This window comes from Apteryx rowi, unplaced genomic scaffold (genome assembly GCF_003343035.1).
Source record: "Apteryx rowi isolate R43461 unplaced genomic scaffold, aptRow1 scaffold_121, whole genome shotgun sequence".
NCBI lineage: Eukaryota > Metazoa > Chordata > Aves > Apterygiformes > Apterygidae > Apteryx > Apteryx rowi.
The window spans coordinates 237,443-263,384 of NW_020447431.1; positions in this window are offsets into that span (position 1 = coordinate 237,443).

The following is a 25,942-nucleotide window of genomic DNA, read 5'->3' on the forward strand; positions in this document are numbered from 1 at the left end:
ATAAATGTGGAGACAGGTGTGATCCTTGTTCAAGGAGCTTGCGATCTGAGCAGAGCATAGACAACTCTGTTCAGAGAGATATAATATAGTATGTAGGTTGAAGGTCCAATGTTAAAAGTATTAAAATAATCTTGGACTGTTTTATCCTAGAAAAAATAACATGGTATTCAAGGTAAAACAGTGGCGAAGATATCTAGCTCTGGGTGGCCTTGTGACTTCAGATAGCTCCGCATTACATTAGAAAATACTTCATATTTTAGTTTGTTTTCACAGTGTAAAATTCATGCCTGTGTATAGGAGCAAAACATGGCCTATGGCCCACTTAAATTCCACTCAAGCTGTATTTGGAAAGCTTAAGTGGGGTTTATATAGTGAATATGACTTTTCCTGGCATTTTGATCCATGATGGATTTCTCTTGTTGTAGCAGTGGTGACACAAGTCATGTGTTCTATAATGAGACCAGATTTATGAAAAGCTGTCATGGTCAAAAGCAGTCACATGCACAAAAAAAAAATCTGGTGCTACATCATCAGCAATGTTAGAAGAATTACACATATTTCACAGTTTGGTTCAACGTCACCAGGTCTCTGACAACAGATAGCTGTCATTGGTAGTATGACTGGGAGTTTCCAGTCATCCCCCGCCTCCTCCTCCAAATTCTGTTTAATTGAGTATCTTGGCAACTAGACCTTGAAATATGCTTTGCTCTCATTTACTTTCTTTTAAAAGGCAAAGCATCAATAAAAGTTTCCATTCCACATTGCTCCTCTGATTAGAGTAGTGCCTTTGGTAGCAAACTGATGCCTGCAGAACTTACATATACTAGCAAGATACAATAACGTCCTAGAAAGCCTGGTTGGGAGATGTAATGGATCATTCATTCTAGACTTCTTGACAGGGCAAGGTCAGGCTGTCTTGTGCCTTTTCATGAATGTTCAGGATGTTTGCACCTCATAGATACTCCCAGAAAAGCCTCAAGATGATATTAGACCTGATGCTCTGGAGAATAAGAGCCAACATTGCCATATAGCATAACCACTACGTGAGATCAAGCATCAGCAGACAGGCATTGAGAAAAAATGCAACTGCAGCCCTTCTTTTACATTAATTTGTAAATGAGCAGAGTGCAATTTGCAAAGGGGCTTACAGAAATCCAGCTCAGTAACATGTTATTCTGATGAATAACCAGTTATTTTCTCCATGACTAAGGACAGATCTGGCCCTTCTTGGGAGGTGTACTCATGGGAAGTAAATAGAGACTTTGTCCCAGACTTAAGCATCACAAGGTGCAAAATAGACATGAATTAAAACTCATTATGCAAATGTATATATTATAAAATATTTGAAATATTTGAATTTTTTGTTTCCTGGACTGACTGTGAGTTTTTCAGAAGTTTTTCAAATTGACCATCCAAATATCAAGTTGTGCTCTTTCTTCTAGCTCACAGAAGTTATATTGTATTTTTTTCTGTTTCCGGCCAGGTGAGAGCAGCTCATATGTGAAGAAGCCTTTGTGGTTTTGAATGTCACTAAAAAGCAAACAGCTTTGGAGAATGTACCATGCCTGAGAACATACTAGAGCATTCTCTGTCTTTTCTTTCCTTGACCACTTAAGCATCATGTCAGTGTAAACTTGATGACAAGGTCACATGTAGCACATGATACTGTTTTGGGAAAGGCATGCTCAGAAGCTTGTCTTTTATAGTTTTAACTGTGCTGGATCTTAGCCTGTGAATTTTAGGAGTCTCTTTCTGTACACCTTCTAGTATTCTGCCTTCTTCCATTTTAAATCTTCAACTTCTGGAGTATGTGTGTATAGGCATTTAAAAACTGATTTCAGATTGTCTCCTATGTAAATATAATTTCATGTATGACAGAAAAAGAAACTCATCAGAATAAGCAAAATCCAAACAGTTGTGGCACAGTCCTAGCACTAGGATTATAAATAGTAGGTGTATGTTGATTCAGCTGCATATCAGTGTTTCACCTCCATTGCTACAGGACAGAGAAATCTATTTCCTCAGTATTTCTGGGAGGGAATCAGACTTATCTGGATCAACAGATAGGTGGGAAACCATCTCTAAAGACAAAAAGAGTTGCAAAGGCTGCTGATTTTTCTCCCCCAGAAAATGGCTGGTTTGGTTGTAGAAATGACACATGAAGGAATTGTGAGGGAGGAAACTAAAGCTGGTACTCAAAAGTAGTTATTGAAATCCAAAGATAAGCTTCAGTGAATAACATAAATGCCCATATGTTACTTGCCCATATGCCTGTAACATAAGTGCTTACTGTTGTCTTTACTCTTTAATTTTTCTGCTATGTTGTGTTCCTCATGTTCACTGAAAAATAACTTACAAATAAGTAAAGGCTTTTATTACCAATAGAAAGACAGAACAATATAATTATCATGTCAGGCAACACAGCATTTTGCAGTAACTCAGTAAATAATTTATGTCATCATTGTACATTTTTTCATAATAACTACTACTTTTAAATGCACATTAGTGTCATGAAGACATCATAGTAGCTTGCAAGATACATTTTACATAACGATATAGCGAGGGCCACAAAAGGATTCACATACCTTTGGGCCTAGGTAGGATCCAAACACTGTAGACTGGATTTGCTGGGTGAAATCCAAGTTCCACTGAAAGCAACCCTCCCATTGATTTCAGCAAGGTGTGACTTTCACCCACTGTTTTCACATCAGGCTGCGGAACAATGCTAACATAATGCATCAAAAAATGACTTCTGGTCAGTCAGGGTTTTAGTACAGAGCTGATCATCTGAGAGATAAAGTAAATCAATGTGGATCAAACCTGTTCTGAAGGGATCTTAAAGGTCAAGTTGATGGTTAAGTCATTGTGATTGCTCAACTCTTAGACTCTGTGTAGAGACTTGCCGATTATAGCACTGGTTTTGGAGATGTGAGTAGAATCGGACTGAGCCCGCCAGATTAGTTCACAGAGGTGACCGGTGTCTGGTTGTCAGACATTAGCTTCCTCTCAAACAGAATCTGAACTGGAAATCTTGATGGAAGGGTTGTCCTATCTCAGCCTTCAACCCAGTGTTTCATCTGTTAGTAAGTTTTATTGCAAAATTAAAGATAGACTCAATTGTGGTGACATATTAAATGTATTTATGACATTAAATACAAAAAATCCTCCCTTACAATTGATTCAACTCATTACCATGAGTAATATTATTACTATTAATACCATGAGTAATATTATTATATTATAAGACAAAAGTCAGATCGTGTTCAAAAGTTGTCATTATTAAATAAAAATATAAAAGTAAAAATCAAGTGGAAGAATCTTGGCTTCTTTTTCCTAACTTCTTAATATTCCAAAGCGCAAAGGACGCAGGCCCCAACCCAGGCCTGCCGTTTCATGCAAGTGTGACAGAAAGACTAAAACATTAGAGGAGTGCAGGAACGTAATGGAGAGGGAATTATATAAATGCAGGAAAGGAATGTGTAGTTTTGCTTGTTCTTTGTAAAGGTAAGAGTCTTTGGAATATAGAATTTTAATATGTCTCAGTAACAAAAAACACATCCTAGGCCACAGACTGTTTTTTTTTTCCTTGAGGAGGACATATGTGAATAAAGAAAAGGGAAGATGAAATTAAACATTGGGTTGAACAGCTTTCAGAAAAACAACACCTTTTTCATGCAGTAGTCCTGATATATTCATATGCTAAAAGAAACTGAGTGGAGGATTCTTTTGGTTTATCTGTCTTTACTTAACAAAAAATATAGAGACTACCACCAAAAAAAAAAAAAGAGAGAGAGAGAGAGAGACGTAGAAATAGCAGATAACAGTTTAAATAACAGTTTATTTTTCCTTTATATATATTCTTTCTCTTTCCTCATCTCTCTAGAAGGCCAAAGCAAGTCATAGCTGTAGGGCTTTTTTATAAGTCATTCTTCATACAAAAAAGTGGCACATATTGGTTATTTATCAAACTCCCTCTTAGTTTTTTGTCTCTTTCTCACTACAGGCAGAATATTATACAGTATATACAAACATGTATATAAAGCAATTTCAGATAGACGCATACAATGCTGCACTACATATTTCTGCAAAAAAAGAGAGAAAGAAAAACATGCTAGTAAAGTATGCAATGTAATAAAGTATAATTAATAAGTAATAAGTGCACAGACATAGAAATGCTCTGAAATTTTTCATAATATTGGAGGATAAACTAGCTGTTCATGTCTTCTTCTTCTCTGAGAGAAAGCATCAAGCAAATCCCTTAGAGCTTCAGTTGGTTATTGTACTTACTATTTGCACATCATCTGCTTGTGCTGTTAGGTCAAATAACAAGGCATGAGCTCCTAATGGCTCCCTTTTTTCTCTGGGAGCAGACCTTTCTTTTTACCTTGTCCTATTAAAAGTTGCACTGATGACAAATATCAAAAATAAATGCAGTTTGTTGATTGAAAGCTCCATCTGGCTTATCTGGCACCAGTTCCATTTGATGATTATGACACAAGCTTCAGTAACATCAAAGTCGTGTGTCTTCTTTAAGCTCAGTGAAGAAGAAAGCAGTATATACGTCTTATATAYGCAGCCACTCACTGGCTGTTATTTTTCCATGCAGAGTAAGCCCATTTCAATAACAAATCAGACTGTAGTAACTACAAAGTCAGAAAAAACATAAAGTAAGGAGTTCATTGAGCACTGTTTGCAAGTATCTGGTCTATCAACTCACGTGGACAGAGCTCGGAAGCCTTGGGTTATTTTTTTCAGGTTTTCAGAACTGCAGTCTGCAGAAATGGCTAGGAATCTGCCAAGAAAACCCTTTCTTAGAGTGTCTTTTTATTTCTGATGACAGTTTGGTCTGGACTCTGGAAGTCTAGAGCATTAAAAGACAATAGAGAGTAAATAATAAATTGAACTTTTTGAAATCACAGGCAAGGTTAATCTCAAGCTTTGTCCTCATTACAGAGAATTTACGTGTGAAGAAGAAAGTCTCTTTCTTCTCCTTTCCTTTTTTTTTTTTGTTTATCCCAGCTGTTGTCTTCATCCTGTGTAGAGGAGCTTTCATCAAGTGGTAGGTCAGGTCGATTTACCTGCAAGCAAACAGAGGGAAGAAAAGGATTCTTTGGCAGAACTTTCACCACTTTCTTCCCCTGCCATACGCTTTTCTAGCAAAAAAAAAAAAAAAAAAAGAGTAACCTGGGAATAAGTTAACATTTACCTTGGTCCATAGAAAGAGTTGTGGCTGAGAAGCTGTGCTCCTCCTCACACTTCCAATACCTGCATAGCAAAAGATTGTCCCTGCAGTCTCAGCTGGACAAGCTGCTTTCTGCTCTGCATTGCTGCAGTTTGAAGAGATATCGCTGTCAGGTCTATAAAGCACCCTGAGAATGAAAGTGGTCAGGAAGAAAGTTTCCTATTTGGATATAAGGTCATTATTTTAGCAACTCCAGCTACTTACTCCAGGCACAACTTACAGCTGTGATTGCAAAACACACTGGGCTCCAGTATATTTCCATCCACTRTGTCATTACCAATACCAGTCACTAAGAACGGAGCAATCACTTTATTAACACAAAGGGAAATGAGGAATCCTGCGCTGCTGAACGCACTTTTCAGAAACAAGCTAGATATGGATTTTGTTATATTACCAAATCGCAACTATTACCTCAGTGAGCTTAGTAAGTGTTTCAAAACAGGGAGTCCAAGGTAAACCACATCACTTTGTCTCTGCTTGCCCTTGCTCTCTGCCTTTGCTTTTTCCAGGAATCCTTGTGAGCAGAAGGAATTTTGTCTGCATTAGGCAGAAGCTGCACAAAATAGGGAGAACATGGCCCTCACTGCAGGGAGCGTGACACACGGCAGAACAAGTGTGGCCAGCGCAGAAATTCAGCTTTTGCAGAATCTCTTGTAGTCAGAAGCTGAATGTAAAGCTACTTCCCACAGGATAAAGCCAAAGAGAAGAGAAACAGCAGTGCTGTCTGCCATCCCCTGATGGGGGATTGCACACTTTCGTCAGTACAGTTCCAGCTGCAAGTCCTCTTATGCGGACTCCTCTCTTGCATACACCGTTTGACAGAAGCTTGCTATTTCAACTTAAAAAAAAAGTGCTGAAATTCAAATGCTTTGCAGTCCTGGTTTCATTTTGCTAACAGGATGGTTATTTAAGTGTATATGAACCTCTTTGTTCTGGATGAAGGGGTAGGAATGGTATAAAAATGTCTTTCTTACAAGTTTTCTGGATTGAATGCCTTTAGACTGGATGCAGTGCTGAAGATTTTTCTAGATTCCTGCTTTCTGTTCTGAGCTAAATTATCAGGTGCTGAAACTCATTGCATTAAAGCTCAGAAAGTGAGACCATCAGTGCTAGATTTGTTTTAACCTTACCTCAGGCTCATCTTCAATTTGGTTAGAGGAGTGGATGAAGGTTCAAACCAGCTCTCATTTCATTCATACTAGTTGGCCCATCTCTAATCATAATGCAACAAACTACCTCAGCAGCTCCTACAACCAAGCTATCAACATGACCTTGTCATTTCAATTTTTCACACATTTTCTTTGCTTTTCCCCCKCCCTGTGCCTGTGTACCATATCGCACTAAAATCTCATCTCTCCAGCCTACTGCCATGGGCTACTAATCTGTAATACAGCTCAGTCTCAGAAATGTCAAGCAGGATGAAAAAGGTAAAACTCACAGAAGAGCGACTTCAGTTGGCCACAGCCTCTCCCATGAAATTCTCTCACTGGCTCTTCGCTGTTCCCCGGTGCTGCAGCCCAGCCTGGGGACAGCAGGCTTTGGCTTTGCTGCTTTTCAAAGTGACCCGTGGAGAATAACCATCAGTATTGGTTCTAAACATGAGAGAAACAAGCATACTACAAACAAAATACTCCCTCTTTCTCTGCCACAAAAAACAGGAGCAGTTCGCAGGATTATTTTTCTAAAATTCCCTAATACTTATTTGCCGTTCCTTGTCTCTGCACTGTTCCCATTCCCTGAAAATATCAAAGCTCCACAGATCTCCCCATCTTCTTATCTTCACTATGACAGCAATGCTCATCCAAATGGGGACAAACATTCAATCAATCTAGCCTGATATTATTTGAAATTGAATCCAAATACTTGAGCAAATTATTTCTGATCATTCCATTCTAAGGTAACAAAAAAATCATTAATCATATGTGGAGTAAATTAGAACAATTAGTGAATTAATGGAAGTAATGATTTGCTCACAGGTATTTTATATGTAGGAAAAATGAAACTAAATTTATCTAAGAAATCATTCTGAATTACTTGCTCAGTTTCAGCTATACATACTCCAAGTCAGTGGTTAGAGCAATCTATCAGGCTTCCAGCTCTGTCTGATCCAGCTTCTCCAAACAAAATCTGCCAGAAAAGCGATGACATGTGTAGTAAATATTTTTTCTAAAGCTCACACTGTGATCCATTTAGAGAACTGAGGGTCTGGCTTATGCCCAGAGCCTCCGATTTTCTGACCAATCTCATTTCAACTGAGGCCAGGCATTTAAGGACGATAACTCTGCATACATAGCATGCTTTATACACAATATGAACTTTATCAGTGACTTTCTATATGGCAGAAAGGGACTTCTCTTTTACCTTTGTCCATTATTCCGAAAGGCCAGAAATCTTCATCTACTGTGGGTGTAAGAAAATACAGCTTGCCAAAGCATCAGATCAGACGTGGGTTTTCATCTCTGTCCCTTTTCTCTCACATGAAAGACTTCTGGAGCAGGCAAAGCATGCTTTTGTTGACCAGCAAAGATCAAAAAGGCAGATTATTTTTGTCCTTCAGCCACTAGACTGATACTCTCAGTTCTGTTAACATTCTGCCCTCATTTGAACTGGACACTTTGGAAGTATCAATAATGCAAGTTGGAGGGCTGCACTATCACTCATCCTGTATTTGCCTCTTCTTCTACAAAATTAAATCAAGTTGAAATCAAAGGAGACACAATCTCAGTCATATAGGAAGAAAACCTCCTGTAGCTTTGCAGCAATTCTCTGTGAAATATTTGAAAATATTTATGTTGGCAGCAGTGACTGATCCACATTGTGAGAGCAGAGTTAACAAAATACTTCCACCCCGTGGAGACATAAACAAAATGTTGGAAGCCACTCATCATACCATCCACCTTCTCCCCGCTTCCTTGACAGGCGCGTCTCTTGAAACAGAATGTTGTTTTACAGGACCATCAGAAAGTGCAAAAGTAACTAATAAAACAGTGACAGTCCCACTGTTACCACAAGGACTAGGACCAATAAACTGTGCACCCCTATTATTTATGAGTGAACAGAAAATATGTAGCTATCAGAGCCCTTTCTTAACATCGCAGATTGGGTCAAGAATAGATTCTGTAAGAAAGCTCAGTCTATTTCTCTGTCTCAGACTATTTCCATGATGAATGTTCTTGCAGGATTCAGATGATTCAGTGGATCAAGAACAGAAATGTCAGCTGTGACCAGCTACGTCAAAAATTGTTGTTCTCTACCTTAGTTCACTGTTGTATCCTCAGAGTTCAACTACCGAATTCCTGGTAGCTTTGTAATTGGCAGAAGAATTATCTTCAATGCAATGTTGTTGAGTGTTTCCCTATTTAAAATATGAATATAGGAATATACACAGGTGAGATGGTCACTCCTTATGCATAAAAGGATTGTGCTGAAAACACAGTAAGAAGCATTAAGCATGGCAAAGTAATTTATCCACAGCTGAGAAGTTCTCTCTAATTTTTTCTGAAACAGCGAAGAATAACAGCATCTTCCTATTTTGAAATATATGTGATTATGGGATTTCTAAGTTGGTAAGCAGCCACACTGCACAACAGATGCTGCACTGATTTTTAGCTGCTGCCCTACTTTGACATCCCAAACAGCTGTTTGTGAAGAGAGAAGCCTTCCTCCACAGCAAACCTGAAGGGATCTGCATGCTGCTGCTGATGAGGGGGACGTAGCGGGCCTGTGGACCGGTTTCCCCATGTTCCCTGTAACCCAATCGACGCAGCAGCCCCCGGGGTCTCCCAGGCACCGGCTGTGACTGGGCCTGACCTTAGAATGCAAAACTCAGAGGGAGGAAGGCTCTTGCACATGATGCCTCCCTTCTGCAAAATCTTACTATAGTCTAAATTTTAGGATCCTGATTTGCCCAGTTAAACAAGTGTAACTGCTGGTCACTGTGGGGAAAAGACACAAAACATTTTCATGATACTCAAGCAAAACCTGATATCAGCCAAAACTGAGAAATAAGGACTTTTAAAGCCTGAAATTTAACTCCATTTTAAGCTTTTATACCCCCTTTAAATAGTGAGTTTTCTTGCTGTTTTTTTTTTTTTACTAAGGTCTGTTTCTTTCTTGCAGTGATAATGGATCTAAGAACAATGAGACATTTGGTGATATTTTTATCCCACTATTAAAACCTTCCCTCACTCTTTCACCGTCCTCAAGTGATGCTCACATGTATTTCAGTACCTTCTTATCACTTGCGGTTGGTTTCAGATCTCCCTCTTCGGCTAGATCATGCGCAGTCTTTCTTTCCAAACATTTTTTGTAATATTCAATGGCACTACATGCCTCCATTTGTTTGCCTTCTTTTCAGAAGTGGTGGATGGTTCTCCGTGGTAAAGATTTTATAGACAAGCAAAGTAAAACAAGCCTCTTYTCTCTTTGCCTCTCTTCGCTCTAACAAGTGAATAGCTGAGATGCACGTTAAGTATTTGAAGGAATAATATAATTTAACCAATGTATGCTGTTCAGTGACCTAAATCACCTGCTTTCATAGACAGTTGACATTATTTACATTCGGGCTTCTTTGTGGAGAGGCATCCTGAATGACCCTCCAGAATGAATATGCGCAATAGCAGTACTCTGCTCACTACATCTGAGCTCTTACCGTACATCTCTGGTTACCATGTATTTTTCAACTAGATGCCTACAGGTCTGAAGAAAAAAGATGTCTTTTTTTGTCAGTGCAATCACTGACTTTAAGAACATGCTCTGTACACAAACGGGACTTGATTCCTTTCACTGAAGAAACGTTTCTAGTGCACCCGAAACACGACTGTCAGCTTCCTTACAGGGAGCTAGCCTTTGACAAGGGTAAAGCCAACGGTGGGTAATTTCAAGACAGACAAGCATAAGTCTCCTTTTTGTTGTGGTATCTGATGTGGCCACAGACATAAAACATTCAGAGACTTAGCTGGTGTTTTTTCAGAGCATAATATTTAAAAATGAAGCTATAGTTCAGACAGCTGAGCTGACAAACAGCTTACGGAAAGTGAACACAGTAAACAACTGTAGAAGTCTCCAGACATTGCAAGACAAAAAGAGCAAATATTTTCATGCTCAGAAATGCAACTTATTTTATTAATTTTTGTTTGACTGCATCCCATTTGTATCAGATAACATAGGGACAAAAACACTGCAAGATATGGAGTGGTATCAGTATTGATTTAAATTAGGAATGTTATTCATTATAACATCATGATTTTTAAAATCATTATGATTTTAAGGGGTTTTTTTACTTAGCTTTACAAAATTAGTCTGAGTATTGTTGTTTTAGCTTGTGTATATACAGTTGTGAATATTATTCTAAGTCATTTGACATACTATGATACAAACTATAATATTTGAGCACCATTATTTCCCAAGTAAAAATGGACAAATTCATCTATGTTGTAAAACCATTAACTCCAAGTGTTGACTCTGTACCTCTCCAGACAGAACTCCCGTAATGAACACCCCAATAAACCAGACTGGAGCAAAGATGATAATTCCAAGAGAAATACAGCTCCCTGAAAGAGGAGAAGCCCTGACATGATGCATATACTACATTTCTGCCCCCAGACCTGGAGCCTGTAGGCAGTGAGTGCCAGAGCTGTGGGTCTGCCCAGGCACTTCCGGCTCCTTCGAATGCCAGTCTCAGGCCTGACAACTCAAGCATGAGTCAGAGCCATTGGACCAAGGCATGGTTAGAAGAGTGCTCTCTAACCATGGACAATTTGAGGGTGATGACCTTGACTTACCCATAAGGATGATAAAAGTCTATCACCAATTATAGGTACCCAGAACATGTGTTATGTGCCATCTTCAGTGTCTTCTACCTAAAAGGCATTCTTTGCTACATATAACCTGGACAATAACTGGTATTTTGGCGGGGGGGGGGGGTGTCTTTGTTTTTGACAAGGCTTGGCCATTGTTTCTTTGGAATTAAACCTCCCAGAGTAGCATTCTGATCAAGTTCACTGGGGCATACTGCATGGGCATAATCAACACGATATTGAGGCTTACCAACCCAGTCCAGCCACTGAGGGCTGTATGGGACGCTGAAAGTATTGACCACAAGAGTTCTGTTAAGTAGCTGGGAGACTGGCAGCAATATTTAGCTTTTTATGGGATATCATTTTAACTGTTACATTCTGAGAAGGGAGAACCATTGTCACTGTGACTACCTATAAAACACACAGCAACTGGGGAAAAAAAAGTATTCCAATCCTATGATTTTAATAGCCTGTGTATAATGTTTTTAGGCCAAATACAGGTAACATGGGAAATTTCAAATATAATTGACTTACCTGCAGAAAGCTCATGCTGACTGCTTCCCAGGAGGTGCAATGCTCCTGTGAAAAGGGAGGTTGGAATGGAGGGGTGGGAAGAGAATTTTTATGGTCTTTAAATGTGCCTTAAGCAAAGATTTACAAAACCCAACCTGATGCTGTCTGTCTTCTTAAGAGATACATCTCCCATGAAACCAGGGCTTTTAGTTTACAGATCTCAGAAGAATGTGAGAATATGATAGTCTGCATCTCTGTGGGGACCAATTATTGCTAGATGTGTTTTTTGCACAAGAAGAAATGTCTCRGTTTCAGCATGTGGAAAACCTGGGAATCTAATCTGTGTGGTGCACTGATTCTGCTCTCAAACACAAGAACACATACAGCTTCTGTATGCATTCTGTAATGATCTCCAGTAGGATGCAGAAATGTAGGGGTGACTTTTACAAGATATCCAGCAATGCGAGGCTGCTACATATCGGAGTGAATCCAAGCCCTTGCTGTGTAACCTCCACAGCCTTAATGATGTACTTAATGGATATGTGGGCTGAAATTTATGGTTTCAACAGGAGAGCTCAGTTTTGRGTTAGTTTTTGTCTTTTTAATTTTTTAAGTTAAATAAAGAGAGAAACAAAACTCCAAAGTGAATCTAGATACAGCAGATAGATAGATACAGCTTTTTTTTTCATTTTCACAAGACTTAGGTAGTCTACCATGATTTATATTATAGAATTCCCTTGAAGTCCTGAGCCAGATTCTGTCCTAGATAAACTAGTTTTGTTTCAGAATATGTTTGTGTGTGCATGTGTGTGTGTGTGTGTGTGTAAGATTGAGAGACACAGAGAGAAAGATGCTGCAGAAAATTATATAATTTCCTTTGAACTTCACTGTCGCATCTGGAAAAGAGGGATAACATTCCTTTACTGTACAAGCAAGTCAAATAGAAGCAAGTGCAAACAGAAGCAGCTTTCATCACTGGCCTGAGCTATATTGTCTTTTTAAACAGGCACATTAAAAAATATATATATATTAATCTCTTTCTCTTTAGAGCTGCTAGATACAAATCATAAACTGCTGGATGCAGTCTGAGAACAAAGCTGAAGAGAAAGATTAAAACATTTTAAGATTAGTCTAGATTATATATGGCCCTTGACTCTTGGTGCTTGGAATACTCTGTGAAGAAAAATACATGTAAAGTATATTTCTTTCCCACTTTATCAAGTCTGTATTATTAAGGGCAAGCAATTATCAGATAAAACAAACCAAATAATAATGTTTTTAAATTTCTCTAATCATTAATTAAAATTATTAACAAATAAAAATAACTCCCTGGAGCACTTTGGAAAACCACTAGTTCATTTTTTTAAAAGATCACCATGTCATCTATTTTTAACTGCTTTGGCAATTATATGTTTACTACCAAAAACCAAATCAGAGCAGAGTATATGGCCAAATGAAAGGGAACATTTTCACTGATAGCATTTGAACTATCTTTCAAGAGACTTTCATCAGGTGTCAGAGCACATTTTATTTCATTATTTGCAGATGTTCTAATTTTTTTTCAGTGACTACTTTTACAAATATTTTATATCACTTCAGTCTAATGACAGGGTTTCATTTTATCTACAGGATATACCAATTTCACTACAGTTTTTCTTTTTATTTTAACAACCTGAGGACTCATATTACAACTAGAATGTCTCTTTGTTCTCTCAGCCTGATTTAAAGCAAATTGCCCTATGTACTACAGTGGTTTTGAATGTATTAAAAGTTTTTAAAATTGTGAATTATGTGAAATATTCTAACAGTTTAAGTTTAAATGATGCAATTAGCCAGTTACAACTGGAACTACCAGGCCTTATTTAAAATAATGAGGTCTGACAGTTATGGAGCCTGAATTATTCATTGATAACTAGCTTTTCCTCTTTTGCAAACCATTGCTAACATTAATAACAGAGGTGCAAGCGTGACAACAAAAGAGTTTGACATTGGGAATACAAATACAAAAGTGCTAAATTCTTCTTTAATTAAAATTACTGTACTAGTAATATTTTCCAAAGGAAAATCATTAGGACTAATATTTTCTAATACATTTCAGCATTTGCTTCTGTAGGGAGCCACTGATTAAAGTAATAGTGCTTGATGCTTCCTCATCTAAAAGAATACATTTAAAGTACAATTAATCTCTATAAGTGTATTATTTTAATAATGTTATTTTAGAAGTAAAATGTAGCACTTTCTGTTGTGATTCCAGTATTTATCACACTTCTGAAAACACATGGAAGCCTCCCTGAACTCAAAGGTGTGCTATTTCCTGCCACTGTTCGTCTTTCACTGGCCCATCCTGCTTCCTCCATGATCACTCCATCAACCTCAAAGATAGCAGCTATCTGCAGTGCACTTGAAAGCAAATAGAATGGCATTCTTTTAATGTGCCTTCTAAGATTATTATCTAGTCTCTAATATTATTTTTACAAAAGCCTCAATTCTCATGAGCGAGCTGCTTGCTAGAGGTCTAGATGTTATTCATTAGAATTGGTAAAAAACAAACCAGAACCTCTACATAATGCAATCTAATAATAATGAACACGTTTGTCTACTGCTTATTCAAATGTTCATATGCATCTGGATGTCTTTTATGAAACAAAACAGAGTTTATACAAGTGCAATAGCAACTGGTTTACTTCTTAATTCTCTCTTGAAATAGCTGAAGCGAAGCAAAATGCGTAATTTCTYTGGAAGTAGGACATGCTAAAACAGTGACTAATCTACAAGTAGGAGTGACTGATCTTTGTCTAGAACTCTTGGTTACCATAACAGATAGCATTAAATCATTTATGATATCAAAAATAGGGATCTTAAGCGAACAGAAGCCTAGACTTAATTTGGGATGACCTGTTGAGTTACTGTAATTACACGATTCATCAACAGTGCTGTTTAGAAGATAATTATGTAACTGACTTTCAGAGTGGCATGTATAGCTGGAATCTTATGCAAAGCCTAAAGGGGTTTAACCCCCAAATAGTGTTCAATGTTTCCTGCACCTAACTTTGGAGCTTCTGAAAATTACAGCCTAAATGTGTATTTTAATAAAGTATGCTCCTATTGTATTGTATTGTCGTACAGTTCCCCCGTGTAGGAAGATCAGAGAGGTGAAGGTCAAAATAAATGCTATATAGATATCGAAGTCTTTTCAGTGAGACTTTGAAAAGGAGAATTTGAAAGATGACTATTTTTATTAGTGCAGATGCATACAATATAACCTGATTTTTTTTTGTGCAAATGTCAATTACAGTATACATATTGTTCACTGAAGATTATGTCATTGGTCAAGAGGGAGGAGAGTCCCCAAATGAATGATTAATAATCAATGTGTCTGGGTTCTTATTTTATTCCTCAGAAAGGAAGAATGAATTACTAGTGTCTCTCCCAAAAACAGAAGAAAATCTCCCAGAAATAGGTCACACCACCTACATTTGTACACAGAAGGGGCTTCTGTGTAAATGAATTTCCTTGGTTTGGGCATGGAGCCTCAACCTCTCCTATTATATCATGCTTCACCTTCCTACACTCTGATGAAATTAGAAAGAAAAAGTAATATCGATCAGGGTCCTATTAATTTTTCATACAATCATGAAAAGCTCAGAAAGAGTGAGGAGAAAAACCTAGGGAGAAGGTTTCTGAAGGAGGCCCAAAATAATATGGACACTCCACAGGTGATCCTAAGTCTTCCACCGAGTCGGGACAACAGCAGAGCTGCAGCCCAGGAAGAAGGCAGATCCCACTGTGACCCCAGGGGAGTGAAAGCAACAGCGAGTAACTTCTGGAGAAATACATATTATCTGATATTCAGTGATAAGCTCTCTCCAAGTAGGTACAAAATACATTTAATGTAAGTGTTTATGTATATTATCATGGGGTATCATTCCTTTTGGAAAAATAACATTAATTTAGATTGATAAATATTATGTGGAAACAGCAGAAATATTCATCAGGACTATATGGTATTTTGGGTTTGTTTTTTTTTTTCCCCCCCAAATGGACAAGTCATGTGATAGAATGAATGGTTTTGTAATTATTCAATCTCTGTTAGTAGCCAAGTAGGGAATTACTTTAGTTTGCTCCCAAGTTATGTTCTAGGTGCCAGCTAGATATGCCTCCAGGCAAGCTTAACTTGTGCACTCTCCTTTTTGTCAAATTTCCTATGTCTTTCCTTAAGAAAACCTGCTCATTGTAACAGCTGTCTCTCACTCTTTCTTTCTTTCTTTCTCCCTTGGACTGTCTCTCCCTTCTTCTTTATCCCTCTACTGCTGCTGCTGCTTCCTAGATGAAATCACAAAAAAAGACAAACCTTAGACATTGAAGTACTAGTATTCAAAAGCACTGATTATTTTATGCTAATGAATGAACCATCTAGTAATACAATATTTCACTTGTTGTGCCCTCCTGGTGGTAGCATAAGATAAATCCAACAGTGTCTTTAATTAACTAAAGAAAGCAGAAACATATCTCTGTGGGTTAATAATTTTTATGGGCAAAAAATGAACAAACTAAAGAAAGAGAGAAAATAATGCATTACATTTCAGAGAAATGTAATTAAAATAAAATTCTCATGTATTTTGGAAAGTGCATCCATAAAGACACACGTAATCAAAGCACATATCTGTGTGAGATGGAGCACAAAAATTAAGGTCATCACTGAAGATTTGGAACATATATTTCTGTAGTTAGAAAAAAGAATGAAGTCAAACTTCTCAGGAAGAAATGTTAGATCTTGTGGTCTACACAAGAATTAGGTCTTTTTTTAATCCATAAATCACACAGTATCACATGATGCCTGAACCTTAATTCAAGCAGCTCAACAACATGAATAAGAAAATGCCAGGTCCATTTAACTGTGTCCTTTGTCAAATGCCAATAGAGATGGTGACTTTTTATAAATATCCAGTAGTTAAAAATATAAAACACTCTAAGTAGATAAGGCTACATGGGTTGTATTAACACGAGGTCATTTCACCCATTTATGATTCCTATTCTTTGGCTGGAGACACACATTTTGTCCTATCCCTTAAAATAGCCTGTGGGTCTGGCGATTTCTCAGAAACGAAGGCAGCACAGACCCACATCAAAGGAGATCCCAGAAAAGCGTCAGGGCTCCATATTGCTGCGCTAGCTCCAAGGGGGCTTCGGAAACACAACCCTGTGGGATATAGAGAGTGCAGTCCCAGTAGCACAGCCGCATTGAGGATTGTTTCATGTCTCTGCCACTGCAACACACACATTTTGGGGTGCATCTGCACAAAGAATCCCCATACAGTTTGCAGCCACAGTAATGCGCCATGCAGTGGAAAACAATTCTCAAACGATAAATAGCTGAGGCTGTTGTTACTGAAACCTGTACTTGGGCCTGGGAGAGTTGTTCTTTCATCAAATTACTTCAGTTTAATTGAGAAATCTATATTCACACAGGGGGCATTAGCATGCTGGGATTAAAATGACGAGAGTTTCCACAGGCCTATCTATTTGTATGATGGACTGAAGATTGAATTTGCTAGCAGTTGAGCAACTAAATATAGAACGATGACAATCTAGTGTATTTGGAATTTACCTTGACCACACACGCACACCCTGAAAAGCGCTAAGCAGCTCAGACTCTTTGTAGCCCGTCCCCTTCCTGCTCCTGAATTTTTTATGCCACCTTCAGATTGCTGCATGTCTTGATATTACTGCAACATTGTCTGATTTAGGATTTACAACATTTATTGACAGCAGGAAAACACACTCCCCCCCCATATCTCTATAATTCTTCAGATCCTAATGCTGACCATGATCTCATTACCCATTGCTCAATGTCTAAACCTTGATGTTTAAGTCAAATAGACATTTCAGGATGATATGTAAAAAGATTTGTTAACATTATGAGATCGATTCACTGCAATGAATTTAAAACAGAGAATACTTACTGACGTGTGTCACTACATCACACACACACTGTTGATACACACCGTTGTTTGTAAAATCTAAGGGATACTCAGGGACCTCTAAGGTAAGGTAACCTCTAAACAGAAAAGCAATAAAACGTGCCTATACAGAAAAAAAAGCCTTTGTGAAAACACACAAGGAACTATGAGAAATATTATAAGCCACTGTCCCAGCTTCAGCTTTTCTGACCCACCTTGTTAGTGTGCCCATTGCCTTAAATTCCCACTACGAACTTCAGGTGCAAGAGGCAAAACCGTGTACAAGGCCACATCCCTTGCCTGCCGGGTGGGAGCCGGGAGCATCTCCTTTGCCCATTGCCCAYGTGCCCAAGCAGGGTGTGAGAGGCACCATGGGGAAGGGGTTCAGCGAGCCCTGGCAGCGGCAGTGCCTCTCCCCGCTGTGGCCAGGACAGCTTAGAGACCCCTCTAGGCTCACCAGCTTGGCAGCAGGGTACTTGCCAGATGTTCTTCTGGTCCAGCTTTGCTTCTGAGTGCCACTACCAAAACTTAGAGGCGAGTTCCTCAGCCAATTCCAGTGTTCATGTTTGTCTTCCCTTGGGCACTCTGCAGATCAAGAGACACATAGACAAGGGGGCAAATAAATGAGGGAAAAGTTTTAAAATTAATATGCCAAATTCCCTACATATTGGTAGTCTACCAATTTACCTCCAAATGTTGGCCCAGAGACACCAGATTCTCTATTTTTATCATAATCTGTTTAGGTTGAAAAGAACAAACTTCAATTAAATGTCATCATTTATCTCCATGCATAACAGGCATAAGACAGCACCCCAGCCTAGCTCACATTACTATTTATATACCTGGAAACCAGGAACACATGCACACACACAGAAGTGATAAACATAGAAGCTCCTCTACTTTAAATGCCCCTTTGAATTTTTCCACTGCTCATGCAAAATGATTTCTGTCAATATTTTAATTTTAGTTGGGAAGGGTGGAATCAAAGAGTGACATCCAGGAAGACTGTTGTCAGCAAACTGATGACTACATACCATAATTAAGAAATAGTGCACAAGCATATGCAGCTTGGTATAAATGCTGTCGTATTTTTGTGAGTTTACTACTGAAGACTCAAGGATGGGAAACCATACAAGGAAATAAATATTACAATATTCATCACTGTACAATATTGTAAGATGCATTATATACATAAATGATCATTTCTGTAATCATAAGAATATTAATTCAGCAGCTAATAAATAAAATAAGCACCAAAGGACATGTGCATGACCTTAAAATCCTTACTCAGCTGCCCTGTTAACTTTCTGAACACCACTGAAAGTGTGTGTCAGCTGCTTAAATTAAAGGGAGAGTAATTAAAATTACACAAATAATAGGTGACTGGGGTCAGTCTCCATCACCCTATCTCCTATATTTCAGAGTATTTTACATTTTTTCCATCAATATGCAATCTTAGTTTTCCTTACACAACTCTCAGGTACTCTTGGTTTAAAAACAACTTATCATAAGAAGCAGAGTTGTTGACTTATGGTCAGAGCACAGAATTTGGGGCTATACTCTTAAATCCCTTTCCATACTGTACCAGGCAAGTCGATTTCTCAGTATCTTTGAGTATCACAGTACTTTGTCATCTTTCCTTTTAAACAAGCACTGGCCCATTTTTAGTAGAAAAAAAAAAGAAAAGAAGAAAGAAAAATCAGATCTATATTTCAGATCTATATCTGAGATCCCTTTTTCCATGAAGATGACTTACATACAGCAAATGAGCAAAAAAGTTAGCCTATTTCTCTTATACTCTTCTCTGGGACATTAAAAGTCATGGATAGAATATAGAGAGCCTCGACAATAATCCAGACTTTTGTATTTTTACTGTAATAATAGTAATAATCTTAATAATAAAAGACTTGGAAAAGTGAGACTGGGAATTGAACCAGACAAGACAAGAGAAACCGAATGGCAGCAATATCTCCTCAAAGGGTCCTGACCAGAAATAGTTTTTTCCTCAGAAAAGAGTGAGAGGCTTCTCTTAATGCCAAAGCATTTTACAGTCTTTGCTGGAAGTCATTGCACAAGTACAAATTATTTAATAATAACCATGCTGAAAATTTATAGGCCTTCTAGTGTTGTCCATAAAAAAGGATTCTGAGGGCACAATCTAAGCACTGCATCTAATGCATGTCTTCAGCAACCCTTTCAGCATGCAAGAAATAGGGGGACCTATTTTGCGCTGTTAGTACTATGTATCGATAAGGTAAAGGGGGCAGAGGTCTCCTGTAGACATCTGCCTCCTTGTCAGAGGGGATTTTGCACCTGACGGGCAGGCCAAAGGCCAGCTTGGGAGAAGGGAAGGGGCTTGCACCTTCACAGAGTCCAACGAAAGCCCACGTTTCACTGATGCTGACCCGGTCCTGGTTGCTGCGTGCTGCAAGGACGCACTACCCACAGCATCAGACATGGGGCCAAGTTTCTGAGAATAACTGTGCAGGTTCAGAGGAAACATAAGGAGGGAAAGAATGAACACTGACATATGAAGCTGTTGTTACTGTTCATCATGTAAATACGTATTTAAAGCCCTTGCAGCCTCGTATATTGACTCGTTAGAGCTAACAATGGATCTTTGCCTAATTTTACTAACATTAATCCTGCTAAATCTGCTTCATAGCCCCCTCTGGGTGATGAAGTCCCTTAATGGGTTATAAAATTCAGTCTTCATTAAATAATCATAATTATTTTTTCAAAGGATTTAGCAGAATTGAAAGTATTAAGTTTTCTTTCTCTGTAGTCCCACCTGTGTGGGCTCTAGGTCAACATTTTTTTTTTTGAGGGGGTGCTATGCCCTGGCTTAGATTTGTATGTGTTCATTAAGGTTCTGATTTCAGTAGGACCTCCAGAGATTTGTAGTGAAGTCCTGCTGTTATGGCTATTAGTGTTGTAGCTCTGGAGAGCCATACAGGACATTTGCTGTATTAGGCCTGAGGGTAAGCCCGACTCTCTCATCTGGAAGAGATATTCTGATCAATGGATGATTATGAATGTTTCATAAAATGAGCCCTGAATAAATAGAAAAGGAATTCTTCCATAATGCTGGCAGCGAAGCCAGAGAAATATGGGTGAACACAACAAGGGGTTGGCAGAAYGGGCTTTAGCGCTCTAATAGCTACGCTCACAGACTAGCTTTCTTCGTCTTTCTCCCTTGGGTTGCATCAGGCACGGGCTCAGCAAAACTTGTTTCAAAGGTAACACAGTGGTTAATCAGGAAGTACTAAAACAAAACCAGAAAAGGCAGGTTGCTCCAGAGTATAGCTGCTTTATACTTCAGAGTTACTAAATGATCAGAAATATCTCTAGCTCTGGTAAAATACAAGGGAAGATGGTGTATATATAAAATATATTTTATTTACAAATATTATTTATTATGTTTCCACAGCTTCTGGCTATGGAAAACCTACTGAGATTGAAGATCTCCAATAGAGAACAACAACTCATTTGGCACAGAATAAGATTAGATGAAACCAAATCAAATAGATCAAGCCATTCTGCATTGCTCTCTCCTCCTTTCTAGCTCTGAAATTCTCCTGTACAAGTAGCTCCATAGAAAACTTACTCTGCATGATACTCCACAGAAGTGGGTGTTCCTGTCTCATTTCTTTCTTCAGGTGGTTAAGGAAATGTACTCAGTTTATTCTTCAAACATAACATACTGATGGCAGCAGAGACTAAGTGAGGCAAGCCAAAAGAAGAAATATCTATCAATGTATGTATGTACCTATTTCCTGACTTTTTGTGTGTTCCTCTGTTTTCCTTGTATTTTTGTCGTTTCTCAGTAAAACTGAAGACAGATGGGAAATGTAGTTTCTTACAAAGTCATTGCTGGTTAGAATGTCACTGAACTTGAAAGGTTTTTATTGCAGTCCTCCTAGAATTTGTCTCTCTTCAGTGTTTTCCTAAACACCACCTTTTTGTAATGGCTGAATTTAAGATGGAAATTCTCATTTTAAACAGTCTATTTTTGCAGCAACTTATCAAACAGTGGCCTTTAGCTGTTGTTCTGTGACAGCCACTCTATTAAAATCCTGATGTAAACAAGTGGAGAAGGTGAACTAGAAGTGCAGATATTTGCACAGCATTACTGTCAGGTAAAATTTTAAAGATAGGTTTTATGAACCCATTATTTGCAGTCAAGGCTTTTGACTACAGCATCTGAAATCATTTAAGTAGACAAAGTGTTTTGTCAAAACATACTGCTGGGAGTCAGTATGTAGCTTCTTTTTATGTAATTCAATTTGGTACTGTTGTTTGCGTGAAAGTGGGATGTCTAAGCTGGGCAGCCATAGCAGTGCTGTRTATGATCACAATATGGTGACTTTCCAGTGTGATTAACGTTAAATGCCTTTTGTTTTCATTTAGTACTTAATGCATGCATAATTGCATACAGACCTACCAAGCAAGATGCTTGAGGGGTTTTAAATACAAACATCAAAAACCAAAGATTTTTATAGCTATCTGCTAAGGAGCAGGGAGATGCACGAGAATGTGTGACCGTTTTAAAAACACCAATCTTTGTGTCCTGTCAAGCTTTGCTTGATATAGCGTATGAGAGAAAGGGGCTCTCCAGAGAGGCAGAATGGCAGCAGTTCTTTCAGCCCTGACACGAGGGTGGCTCTGAACTGGGCTGCTCTGTCACATGTTGGCCTGGTAGGGTCCTCCAAAGGGTTTTGTAAAAGCAGCAGTGTTAGAGTTTGGTATGTGCTAGCAAGAAGAGCCCCAGAACAGCACCATTCCAAAAGTGGGCTGGGTGCGAGGCACCTTCTGAAGAATGTAGCCTGCATGTTCACCACGCATTCACCCACTCACCTTAGACATTTTCTGGTTTGCATTTTTCCAACTCCTCTGCACTCTGGAGCAGCAACAGGCACAGAAATGAAGATGAGACCCAAGGAGCTTAATATGAAGGATCAGCAAACCTGGTCCTGAATCCAAGCTCCAGCCTCTTTGCTGGGGTTATCCCAAGGTACTGAGTGGTACCGTGGAATCTGTGAGGACTGGGATCATTTCATATGAGATTAGCATTTTGGCCAAGCCATACCTTACAGTGTTTTTCATTTTCATTACGAATGAAACCGACATTTCCCAAACATACATTGGGAAAGGTGGGAAAAAAATGGAACTATATAAATTCTATATATGATTCTTACTCATAATTTGCTTAGCTGCCACCATCAGTAGAAACAGTGATGACAGGAGGAGGAAGAAAAGGCATTTAGCTCCTCACACAATGTTAACATACTACCTTGAGGTATCTTGTGTACTACTGTATGTGTATTACAGACTGGGAACTTCTACATCAACTAAAACACACAGCAGACAGTAAGCTACAGTACTAAAGCTGCTGGATATGTGGACCAGCTCTTCTCCATTAGCATACTGGCAGAACAGTAGTAGATAGCTGGAGAAATCTGAGGAGCTATGGGAAAAAGAAAGCATTTAACCAGACACTAGCAATGATGCGTGTAAGGGGAAGAAGATAAGCAGAACAAAAGTTGTCAGATAAAAGGACAATAACTTGGTGCAGTAAGATTATAAGTCTTTTGGTAGATCCTTTCCATCCAGCTCTTCCTTTTAGAACTTCATTTTGATCTGCTATACAGCAAAGCGCAATGAATTGTGTAAAATACTCAGGCATCCTTTGCCCAGACATAATCCTACATCTCTGCACATAAATCAGATCATTAAACTAGTTATTACATAGGGTAGGGATTGAAAAAGCTAACAAAAAGAAGAAAGCCACAGTCACTAAGACGCTAATATAGGTTACTAAGAGCTTGTCTACACCATCGTTTAATACCACTGTAACTGCATCAGTTAAGAAAGTGATTAGAACAGTCTTCTACTCTGTGTACAGTTTATTTGAAGGTAATTTCTACTTCAGCATAGCATCTCCCTGCAAAGCTGGTGCTTTTATAGGAGTATACTCAGGACTAATGCTGTGATAGGAGGCACTGGAACAGAAATCCCAAAACCCGTTCTGTGCGTCAGCAAAGCCCACAGCTGCAATTTTCATGTATTAACTGTACCACATTTGAGTCCAGTACTTCCTTCTTTTCAAAATTAATCCTGGTTGTACCATTTTATCTACGCTGTTTTCTAAGCCAATTACTTGGAGCAGTATACCAGCTTTAAGTCCTGTTCTGCCACAGCTGCAGAAGGGCACTGAAATGGCATGCTACCATTCTAGCTCTGTTTGGCCCTGATCCAGCAAAGCACTTAAACACCTGTTCAACTTAAAGCATATGAGTAATCCCATAGAAGACAAGATTATAAATTCTTTGCTACTTTTGCTTTTTTACCTGCTTAGATTCATAGACTGTGAAACCAGAAGGGACCATCTAAACATTTTGTCTGACCTCCTGTATACCACAGGTCACAGGATTTCCTTGAATTCATTCTTGTTTGAATCAGATGTGTCTTTCAGGAAAAAAATCCAGGCCTGGTGTTTAAATTGTAAGTGATGGAGAAACTACCACAGCTCTAGCATAAATTATTTCAATGATTAACAATCCTCACCAGGACAAATTCATACCTTTTTTCTGGTCAAGACTTTCCAAGCTCCCTTGGGTTCACTGAATACTGTTGTGTTTTTATTAATCAGACTGAAGAGGCATTATCACATTTCTGTTTCATATACAAACTTATAGACTACAATTAAATCAGTCCTTAATTTTTACTTTGATGAATTGATAGACTGTGCTCTTTGGTTTTCTTAATATACAGTAGATTATTTGGTCTTTAAACGCACTTACCTGTCTTCTTAGACTCCTCTTCTGTTGTTCTATATCTTTCTTCAGTTGTGGTTTTTTGAACAAGGCACAGTATTTTAGGAGTGGTCAATGATTACAACAGATGCAATAGAGATTTCTACTGATAGTCCCATTTCTCTTCACCAAGGGCAAGATGGGAACTTTTGGCTGCAGTATCACACTGAAGCTTTACGCAGAAGTGACCAGCCATGCTTAACCTGCCAATTCTTTTTAGTGTAATTGTTTCCTAGGACAAGTTCACACTTCTTTATGTGCCCATACACATTCTTTGTTGTTCCTCATTGTATGATCTTATATTTATCTTCATTGAAATGCATACAGTTTGACTGTGCCCAGCTTAACTGCGCCCAAAGTACTCTGTAACAGTTTTCATTATTCACTAACTTGTTATTTATATGCTCTATTCACAGGCTTAGTGTCTTCCACAACTCTTATTGGGACTTTTCTTCCACATTATGAATTAAAATATTAAATATACTAAGATTAACAACACACTAGAAACATGCATACCTCAGTGATGACCCACCATCTGCAACTACATTTTGAGACCAGTGTCATGTTTAACCCATTTAGTATGTACCATATTAATTTTGTAATATTCAGCTTCTGAAATAAAATGTTGGGTAATATCAAATCAAAGCACTTTACATTAAAAGTATCACTTCTCCCTATACATGTATAGCATCCTTAAGTTTTCATCAAAAGATATCAAGTAAGTTTGGCAAGATCTAGATTTCATTAACCCTCATTGACTGGCTTAAATTATGTCACTCTCCTTGCATAATATTGCAATCTCAATGTTGTCTTAATATCTCTATTAAGATAATCTCTGCTTGTAATTTCTATACAAAATCATGCACACAGGATTCAAAAATACAATACTTAACAATTACTTAAATGCTGCTATTTAAACAGTTTGTGGTAGAAGTTTGGGGAATAAGGAAGGAGATCCACTGCTGTGAAGAAAGAGCCCATGGGCTGAAGAGATAGCAGAGAGAATCCACCTTTAGAAGTGAAATTTCTCAGAGGTGAGCAAAGTTTAGGGAAAAAAAGAGAAAAAAGCTGCCTCTAAGGGAAAAAGTAAAGGATTAAAAAGCTGTTTTAATGAAGAAGAAGGAGAAAGGGAAAGAAGAAAAAAATCAACTATCAAGTTCAGAAAGACTATAGTACAAAGAAAAGAGGAGCTGCAAGAGAAGTCAGAAGAATATTCAAGGTACTCCTAATGTTAAATAAAAAACTGAAGGCTGAAGGATGAGTGACAGCAAGCAGAAGACCAGAGCAAGGTTAGTGTAAGCACCACTCCTGTGTAGCTAAATAATAGTGACAGGTAGTCATGCGTTTACACAGGTGGAACAGAAGCCTTAGCACATACAGCGTCTGATCTCAAGATATCTGTCCATGTACATAAGTAATTTCATCTAGTATTTCAGCCTGCTTTCATGCATCCTACCCAGAGACAAAATAGAGAGTAATGGCACAACTTGCTGGTGCCGTTGACAAACAGAGGAAAGTACTGAAAGTTGGCACAGTGAACATATTCAGCTCAACTTGTTTCTTCTTTTCTCAGTGGAGTGCCTAAAAAAGAAAAAAAAATTAGTCTTTGGAGAA